General features: G+C 37.5%; 1 long non-coding RNA gene across 1 annotated transcript; it reads left to right on the forward strand.

Moving 5' to 3' along the window:
* The first annotated feature begins 1,581 nt into the window (after positions 1 to 1,581).
* On the forward strand, positions 1,582 to 8,660 carry LOC142665257 (uncharacterized). Its single transcript, XR_012851453.1, has 4 exons — positions 1,582 to 1,683; positions 4,557 to 4,618; positions 8,182 to 8,325; positions 8,559 to 8,660. It is a non-coding gene; the product is annotated as an uncharacterized LOC142665257 (long non-coding RNA).
* Positions 8,661 to 9,472: the final 812 nt, after the last annotated feature.

The raw sequence follows: 9,472 nt of genomic DNA on the forward strand, positions 1-9,472 counted from the left end.
TTGTATATAGGAGGCAGTATTATAGTAGTTATATTCTTGTATATAAGGGCAGTATTATAGTAGTTATATTCTTGTATATATGATGCAGTATTATAGTAGTTATATTCTTGTATATGGGGTCAGTAATATAGTAGTTATATTCTTGTATATAGGGGCCGTATTATAATAGTTATATTCTTGTATATAGGGGTAGTATTATAGTAGTTATATTCCTGTATATAGGAGCAGTATTATAGTAGTTATATTCTTGTATATAGGAGGCAGTATTATAGTAGTTATATTCTTGTATATAGGAGGCAGTATTATAGTAGTTATATTCTTGTATATAGGAGCAGTATTATAGTAGTTATATTCTTGTATATAGGGAGCAGTATTATAGTAGTTATATTCTTGTATATAGGGGCAGTATTATAGTAGTTATATTCTTGTATATAGGAGCAGTATTATAGTAGTTATATTCTTGTATATAGTGGGCCGTATTATAGTAGTTATATTCTTGTATATAGGGTCAGTAATATAGTAGTTATATTCTTGTATATAGGGGCAGTATTATAGTAGTTATATTCTTGTATATAGGGGGCAGTATTATAGTAGTTATATTCTTGTATATAGCGGCAGTATTATAGTAGTTATATTCTTGTATATAGGGAGCAGCATTATAGCAGTTATATTCTTGTATATAGGGGGCAGTATTATTGTCGTTATATTATTGTACATAGGGGCAGATACCCCTTGAGATTAGTTGCTGCTCCTTAACGTTATAAGACACTCATATATAGGTATTTTTGTATGAAGAAGAATTCTGCCTTCTCAATATAAGCATTTCTGTAACATATGATGTCAGAAGAAACAAGTTTTTGTTTATTGCTGTGTACGAAACTGACTTTGCTTGAAAATATGATAATTAGGTTTTTCTAAAGTGTTGCTACATCTCAGTTGCCAAAAAAAGTATACGTCTCAACTCTTCATACTTTCTTTATCTTGATCATTCACACTGTGATCGCTGTGAGCTTCGGTGCATCTGTCAAGAGTATGAGATTTTTCATAAACTCTGGGTGTTGTTCTGTGTGACAGCCTGGCTCAGTACAATTCCATTTACGTTATTATATAACTATTTGCAGTCTGCTTTGCTAAAATAAGCTCCAATAAAATGAAACTTTTGCAAAATTACCAATACAAACAAAGTAAAACTGAATGTTCTGCCTGTGAGTTCAGCATTCACGTGGGATCCTTGATATTATACAGCTTTCCTAACTTAGAAAAAACATAACGTACTTTATTCAAGCATCATATGTCCCAAAAAAAATATTAAAAAAGTTTTTGAATTAAATCTGGAATTTATAAGAGTTTAAATACCAAAAATATTGGATCTGTTGCACAAATTGATAAATCAGCAATAGGATACAGGTTTCTAGTTAACCGTTGGATGGTCTTGGTTTGAGACACTTGCTCTTTTTGAGCGGCTCTCTGTTATTGACAGGGTTGCTATGCAGGGGACACCTCTTCTGTGACATCACTATGTCCTAATAGGTCATATGGAAAGTGATTGCCTTGGTGAGATAACCAGTTAAAATGTTGTGATGCCTTTATGTATTTTGGTGAGACATTAAGAACATTGGACCTATACTGGTTCCAACCTCTTGGCTTATAGCGCTACAATAGTACGGCACCGGCCAGAGTAAGGTACAGAATTTTTTTTAAAAAATCCTAACTAAAAAAGATTAAAAAGAAAAAATATTTTACTAACACAGTGTTTTATTGTTAAAATTTTTAATTAAAAAATACATATAAGAAATATTGCCAGAACTATAAAAATTAACATGTTATTTATCCTGCATGGTGAACTTTGTAAAAAAAAAAACGAAAAAAACAATGCCAGTTTTTTGTTCACCCACCTTCCGAAAAACAGAAATAAAAAATCATTAAAAAGTTGTATGTACCCCAAACTTGAACCAACGAAAAAAAAAAAATCATCCCGCAAAAAAAATAGCTCATGAAGCAACGTTAAAGGAAAAATAAAACTGTTATGGCTCTTGGAATGCGGCAGGTCAAAAACAAATTATTTTTATTTTTTATGGTGCAAAAGTAGTAAAGCAAAAATGATTGTATACCATTGGCATCGCCGTAATCTTAACGACCCTCAAAATAAAGTGAAGGTATTATTTATAACGCACAGTAAATGCTGTAAAATGAAATCCAATGAAAAATGGTGAATTTGCAATTTTTTTTATCCCCCTCAAAAATAACGAAAGTCCTTCAATACATTTAATGTACCTTCAAATAGAGACATTTAAAACGACAATTTATTACGCAGAAAAACAAGCAGACGTCAACGGAAAAAAAAATAAAAAATTATGGCTTTGCGGCACAAACCGTGCTGTGTCCTTATGGGGTTAAAGTAGTTTGACCAACTTTTACAATGTGTGTAAATAACTTGTATGACTTGTTTGATGTATTTTAACTGATTTTTGTTTTTGGGATTTTTTTCGGACTGCTGAGAGTGGTAATTTTTTAGACCATGGTGGTGCGTATTTAAGGTGATGAATCATTTTTAGATGCAATGGAAACATCAATGTAAGATTGTAGGTTGTGACACAAAGTGGGATAAATACCATGATTATCAAAAGAGGAAATCCTTAAGCTAAAGGAAAAGGAAATTCAACAACTTTCAACAAGATCCTATGTCCTGTTCGTATTTTGCAAAGCAGCAAATAAAATCATCTGTTTTTCGATATGACACATTCCATCGTCTGCCTCATAATCGTGATTGATATACATTCATTTAATCGGAAGCTGTAGGCTATTCCTGGTCCAGTCTTGCTCACACAGCTAACAGTTTGTTACAATGTATCAGTATAAGTAAGGCTCTGTTCAGATTTGCATTTTCTGCTTTCCTTTGGATGTTACTGTATTTTAGAAGTCAAGAATCGCGCAGTCAAAAATTCTGCAACCCCTGACAGAGACCTTTTGGACTCCATTATTAGTCAATGGGATCGGTCATGATTTGTCAGTATACGTTCGAAAACGGATCTGGCATAGCTGTTATGAACAGAAGTCATGGCGCTAATGTAAGGAGCTATAAGCCTGGAATCCAGAATAGAGATATTTTTGCTGCTGTTGTGTTGAGATCACAGAGTTCAAACCATTGGCTGAAATTTTGCATAACTTTCACTAGGCAATGAATAAAGGCTATGGACACCTTTGACAGAGAAACAATTTTTACATATTGTTTAAAATTGTTACCTGGAGTTTAAAAAGTTGCACTAAGTTTCAGGCTGAAATCTTCATTCGTTCATTTATTTCCTCACCCCCTGATATTCAGTTTGCAACCTGTTCCTAGTTTAGACTTTTGTCGTGTGGACGTGTCCCTCCCAGTAATTCATGTGGATGTAAGGTCTATGAATCCAAGATGCTGACAGCTTCACTAGCTCTCATGCATCAGCACAGCTTCATCCCTGTACTGCTTTTTCCTTCTACAGCCAATGAATGATCTCTTCTCTCTTGTACTGACAGACACTGGTGCTGAGGAGTGCGTGATTTCTCCCTTCCTCCCCCTTCACAGTCTGCCTTGGATGTTACCCGGCCAGTGTGATCTATCTTCTCTCCCCCTGCAGACTTTCTATGCCTTCGCCTCCCTCTCCACACTTTGATTGGCTGTATACAACCTCCTCTCCCTGCTATCTCTTGAGCCCTGTTCACACAGAGTTTTCATAATCTGATTTTGATGCGGTAACCGCGTCGGAATCAGCAACAAAAAATGCCTAAAACCGCTTCCTTTTGATTTCATTGGGAGGCAGAGGCGTTTTTTTCCTGCGTGGTATTTAGCTGCTCGTGGGAATAAAAAGTGGCATGGTTCTGGCCTCTGACCTCCCATTGAAACCAATGAAAGGCAGAAAAAGCATTTTTCGCTGAAGAAATTTTGAGGCAGTTTTTTTCTGCCTGCAAAATATTCTGTGTGAACAGGGCCTTACAATAAGAGTAGAGAGCGGAGAGAGCAGAGAAAGCTGACACAGCCAGAAGCAGTGTGCTGTCGGATCTATGTCAGAATCAGCAGCACAGCCAGCTATGTACAGGAGTTACTCAGACTCTTTAACAGCAAAATAGTAGGAATTTTTTTTATGACGGCTATTTAAAAAGTTACTCAATTTTGCATTTAGCAAGGAAATTAACAATGAAAAAAAAAATCAGTGCAAATATGTCCTTCGCCTTTAACCTAAATTTATATAAGAATTGACAGTCACCGTAAAGGGTGCCAGCATTAATGTAACTTTAGGGGGCGCAGATGTTTTACACCCAGGTCCTGAATCCTGAGGGTGGCCAAAAGCTTCCTGTCCCTTATGAGGAGTTCAGTACTACATGATTCAGGATAATTGTGGCCACTTTTACAGATATTTCACTGGGTACCAGAAGCTTCAAGTTTCCCCTCTAGGTGTCACTCATCTAATAACTGCCCTATAAATCAAGGCATCTATAATATTTACTATTAAAGGTATTTGAGACTTTTAAATTAGCTCAAAATGTTAAAATAACAAACTTACCAATATGCTTACTTCTAGGTTTCCCCATCATTCGTTCATGGGTAGGATATGTCTTCACGGTGCACTGTGGTGGGGCAGAGGTGAGTAAATATTGATCTCCATTAAAAATGTCTGTTTCGACCATGGAAAGAATATTAGGACAGGCCATACAGATGGTTTTTCAACCCTGAACAATTATGCATACATCATGAAAGGGCGTATTTGATGGTTTGTTTCCCCTTCATAGTTCTTTTTGGCCATTAAACAATGCTAAGGGGACTGACATATCAGCCCTTCCTAGTCCTTCTGACACCTTTGAAGTAGACTCCTCAGGGGCGGGGCATATTTTTATGCACCCTCCCACCTGGTAACAAGTGGTTGAAAATGCCTCCTCTGGTAAATAGATGAAGATGTTTCAATTTAATAAGAACCTGTAGGGTCCCTTTAAATACAGGATACATTTCATTTCTTTCTCAAGGATCCTATTTATCTGTGTTTTTCCTTTTAGCAAAATAAAAATATGAAAAAAAGTCACTTGAGGTACAAAGCTTTGTCTGCAGAAGGAAAATAAAATTATAGTAATTTCATAAAATCTCATATGGGTACGCTATTTTATCTAGCGCTTGTTCATGTTTATTAAAGTATTGAATTGTTATTGTACTCTGCAAATATTCTGTTTTATAACTCAAATATGAGATGCACAGATTACAAGATAATTGCTCAATCAATCAAGGATAGTGCAGTAATAACCACTGGTGGGTCCTTCAAAGATGATGAATTGACTCAGTGCTTCTTTCAGGTGACCCTTTGACTTTTAAGTTTGTTCTGAGCATTTGGATATAATGAATTTTAAGATACTTCAATAAAGGACACTGATAATATGATGAACTATAAAGCAACATAATAAACAGGCCATTCTCAAATGAATAGTATTTATATAGGGCTGCCACCCGTGCTGGGATACACGTGGAGTTCTGGAATCGTAACAAAAAATAAAAAATTCACCCTAATCCTGAGGTTTAATTAGAATATAATTGTACAAATTAGCTTAAAGGGTTTGTCTGGTTTAGAAAACCCATTTTATATACTCTATTGGAGAATTTTGAGTTAATACTGGATGGCCCCCCATTTAGGACCCTAATTTAAAGTTAGACTGGAAAGAAACTATAACTATATAACTTTTATTCTCTATATGACTTTGGAAGGCTTATGATTCATTGAACTAGGCTCCTCGGGGGAGGGACATGCTTCATTTTGACCTCCCCATTAGGTGCCATTAGAGGAACACTAAACCTATAAATGAATGATAAAAGTAAACAGGAGATGAATTTGCCAGTATGTAGGATTTTCTACATGTTCCTGACAGTCTTGCAGAAATCCTGCAGACAAGACATCGATTAGTCTCCTACTGATCTTTTCCATTTTCATCAGGAAGAAAAAGTTGGAAGAGGGGGTGTGACTTAACCAAGTGGGTGTGTCTTAATAGTTTTGTACTACTGCAGACAAGGCAGAGGGGGTGAGGATCTTGCTGCAAGATGTCTTACAGCAAGACACAGGACAGTGGGTAGGGGGAGGGGAGACATTTCTTTATATGTTTCTCAGTTTTAATTGTAATACGGGACAATGTAATGAACAGATGTAGCCAAGTTTATCTTGACTCTGATAACTTGCTACAGCGTGATATCACACAACAAAAGCCATTAAAAAGTAATTGAAAAAGTCAAGTTAAAGTTTCTTGACGCTGTGTATTTAATGTGCTAAAAGTCAAGATAAAGATGGCTACATCTGTATCTACACAGTGGGATCAAAGGAAAGGGGAGATAAAGATAGGAAGTGTTGAGATGCTATTGGGATGACAGGATGCATGTATTTCTTTTCTCCTTAGGAGTGCACAAAAAAATATATTTTATTTGTGGGTTTTCATATATACATAGTACTGTACTGTACCTAGGGGTGCCGCCCATGCTGAGCTGCAGATAGAGGGAATACTCTATAATAAAGCCGGAACAGTTATTTCTGCCCTGATGTGCAATAAGAATAATTGTATAAATGAGCTGACGTTTTCCATGAATTAATGACATTGTGAAATGGACCTAAAGTAGCGCAGTCCTCACCTGTCACTAGTAGTTTTAGTCTCCACATAATTCTAGGACGTTAGTGAACAGTGTGCACCACATTCATTTCTGCCTGGATCAATGTGACAGGTCAAATCCCACTGCACTGGTCCAGGGTGAAGCCTTGAAATGTGCTGACAGCATGTACAGAGGCGTAACTTGAACATAGAGATAAGCGAATTTCCCAAAATTAGTTTTGGGTTCGATTCGATGAAACCGGCCATCACATACGATTCGGTCAGAAAACATTTTTTTGCGAATCGAAAGTGCCCCAATTGCCCTGAAAAGTCTTGTATGACACTCTGAGGTTTTCTAGGGCTCTATTCAACCTTTTTCAGGCTCTCTAACACCAAGACAGCATTAGTAATGTCACGTGGCAGCAATACATATGGCTACAGGTAAATAGATGGCAGCCGGTGGTAAGAAACAGCCTGTTTTAAGACAAACTGCACTGTTTAATTTTTTATGCTTTTTAAAATTAAAGAATGGTCTATCCCTTTTTGAGGAGTAGCAACAGGTTTTGTGTTATTAAAAACAAAATATTATATATATATATTATTCACCACCTCTATTCAAACTATTTATTTAAAAAATTTGTCACTTGGACACATATTGATGTATAACCGCATGACGCAGAATAATAAACCCATTTTTGTTGGCACTATTATTAGCAATTAGATAAATGCAAAACAATTTGTGATGTCACTTCCGTGACTTTACATATCAGCATCAGTCTTTAAATTTACATTTATTTGAAAAGAAAGTCACTTGGACTGAAATATAACGGTGCTGTACGAATGCATGAATACTCCAGAGTTGTACTCACTATTCTGCTGGTGCAGTCACTGTGTACATACATTACATTACTTATCCTGTACTGATCCTGAGTTATATCCTGTATTATACTCCAGAGCTGCACTCACTATTCTGCTGGTGCAGTCACTGTGTACATACATTACATTACTTATCCTGTACTGATCCTGAGTTACACCCTGTATTATACTCCAGAGCTGCACTCACTATTCTGCTGGTGAAGTCACTGTGTACATACATTACATTACTTATCCTGTACTGATCCTGAGTTACATCCTGTATTATACTCCAGAGCTGCACTCACTATTCTGCTGGTGCAGTCACTGTGTACATACATTACATTACTTATCCTGTACTGATCCTGAGTTATATCCTGTATTATACCCCAGAGCTGCACTCACTATTCTGCTGGTGAAGTCACTGTGTACATACATTACATTACTTCTCCTGTACTGATCCTGAGTTACATCCTGTATTATACTCCAGAGCTGCACTCACTATTCTGCTGGTGGAGTCACTGCGAACATACATGACATTACGTATGCTGTACTGATCCTGAGTTACATCCTGTATAATACTTCAGAGCTTCACTCATAATTCTGCTGGTCATTATTGGTAACAGTCTACAAGCTTGTGTGCAGTAGACTCAAGCAAGAGCTACACTCCAATGTGTTATTTATTTACAGCAAAAGAGAAAATGGAAACTCATTTTCTTTTTCTTTACTTTTTTTTTGCAGCTCACTTTTACAGATTTACTTTATGGACTGGGACAGAATCAACAGAGACAACTCATCTTTATTAGAGTGCAGGTTCAGTAAAGTTACCTCATTAATATTACAGACTGGGGTCAGCAGAGTCATCGTACGTACTATCATTAGAAGGTAGGGTGAGCCAAGTAATTACATTATAAATAGATGATGGAGACAGCAGAATCAGCTCAATGGCATTAGAAGACTGAGCCAGTAGAGTCATTTGCAAATAGTCTACAACTCTTATGCAGATCTATGTGTGTTCATGGGATCCGACTACAAACAAACTGTGTAGTCTGACCTTGCAGTAATACTCCCTTACAACTGTCTTACAACTGTCTCCTACTTTTTGCTAATACAACAAGTGGATGTTTACGAAGAAGAAGGGAACAGATGGAAGTAAAGATGCCATAAAGCATACACACGCTGCTGAACTATCGATGCAGAGAATACACAGGGAGGAAGTGTGTGTCTTAAATATCTTCTACATTAAAAAACATAGTGTCACGATCCTGGGGTAAGTAAATCCACTAGACCGCTCTGCCTTAGCGGTGTGGTAGCTGGCCAACAACCGTCTATGCAAAGTCTATATTATGAGAGTACCTGTAGGAGTCCAGACAGACACGAAGTGTAGCAAACGCTTTGGCACAGATGGAGCTTGGCGTGGCAGATGATACCAAGCGTGGCAGATGACACAAGGCGTGGCTGATGATACCAGACGTGGCAGATGACACCAGATGTGGCGGATGACACGAAATGTGGCAGATGACAACACTATATGCAACTCAGGAACAAGCAGAGTTACGGAATACAGGTAGAAGGGTACGGGAACACTGAGAGCAGGAAAACAACTAAGGGACCATTGGCAAGACTAACATGGGAATACAACAACAATGCTCAGCTAAGGAGTGGGAGGGGAGAGCCCTTTTTATAGTCCAGGATGATCTGGGGATTGGTTAGGGAACTTTTAGTACGCACACGCTGGCCCTTTAAGACCGGGGATGAGCGCTCCCACCTTAGAAAACAGTCCAGAGCAGGACGGCCGTGCAAGCTGGCGTCTCAGAGGAGGGAGATGCTGGCAAGAAGCCAGGGGTCTGCGGTAGCGGTGAAGGTGAAGAACGGTGGCGGTCCGCGACCACAGCCGTTACACATAGTAAACACATTATTTCTCTTCTACACATTTACATCTAATGAATATAACTAAAATTAAATTAATGAGACCTTCTCTTTAAAAATAATTGCCCCTGGTATCTGCCGTAGGAAACATAACGCTATGTGG

The sequence above is a fragment of the Rhinoderma darwinii genome, chromosome 12 (genome assembly GCF_050947455.1).
Source record: "Rhinoderma darwinii isolate aRhiDar2 chromosome 12, aRhiDar2.hap1, whole genome shotgun sequence".
In the NCBI taxonomy this organism is placed as follows: Eukaryota; Metazoa; Chordata; class Amphibia; order Anura; family Rhinodermatidae; genus Rhinoderma; species Rhinoderma darwinii.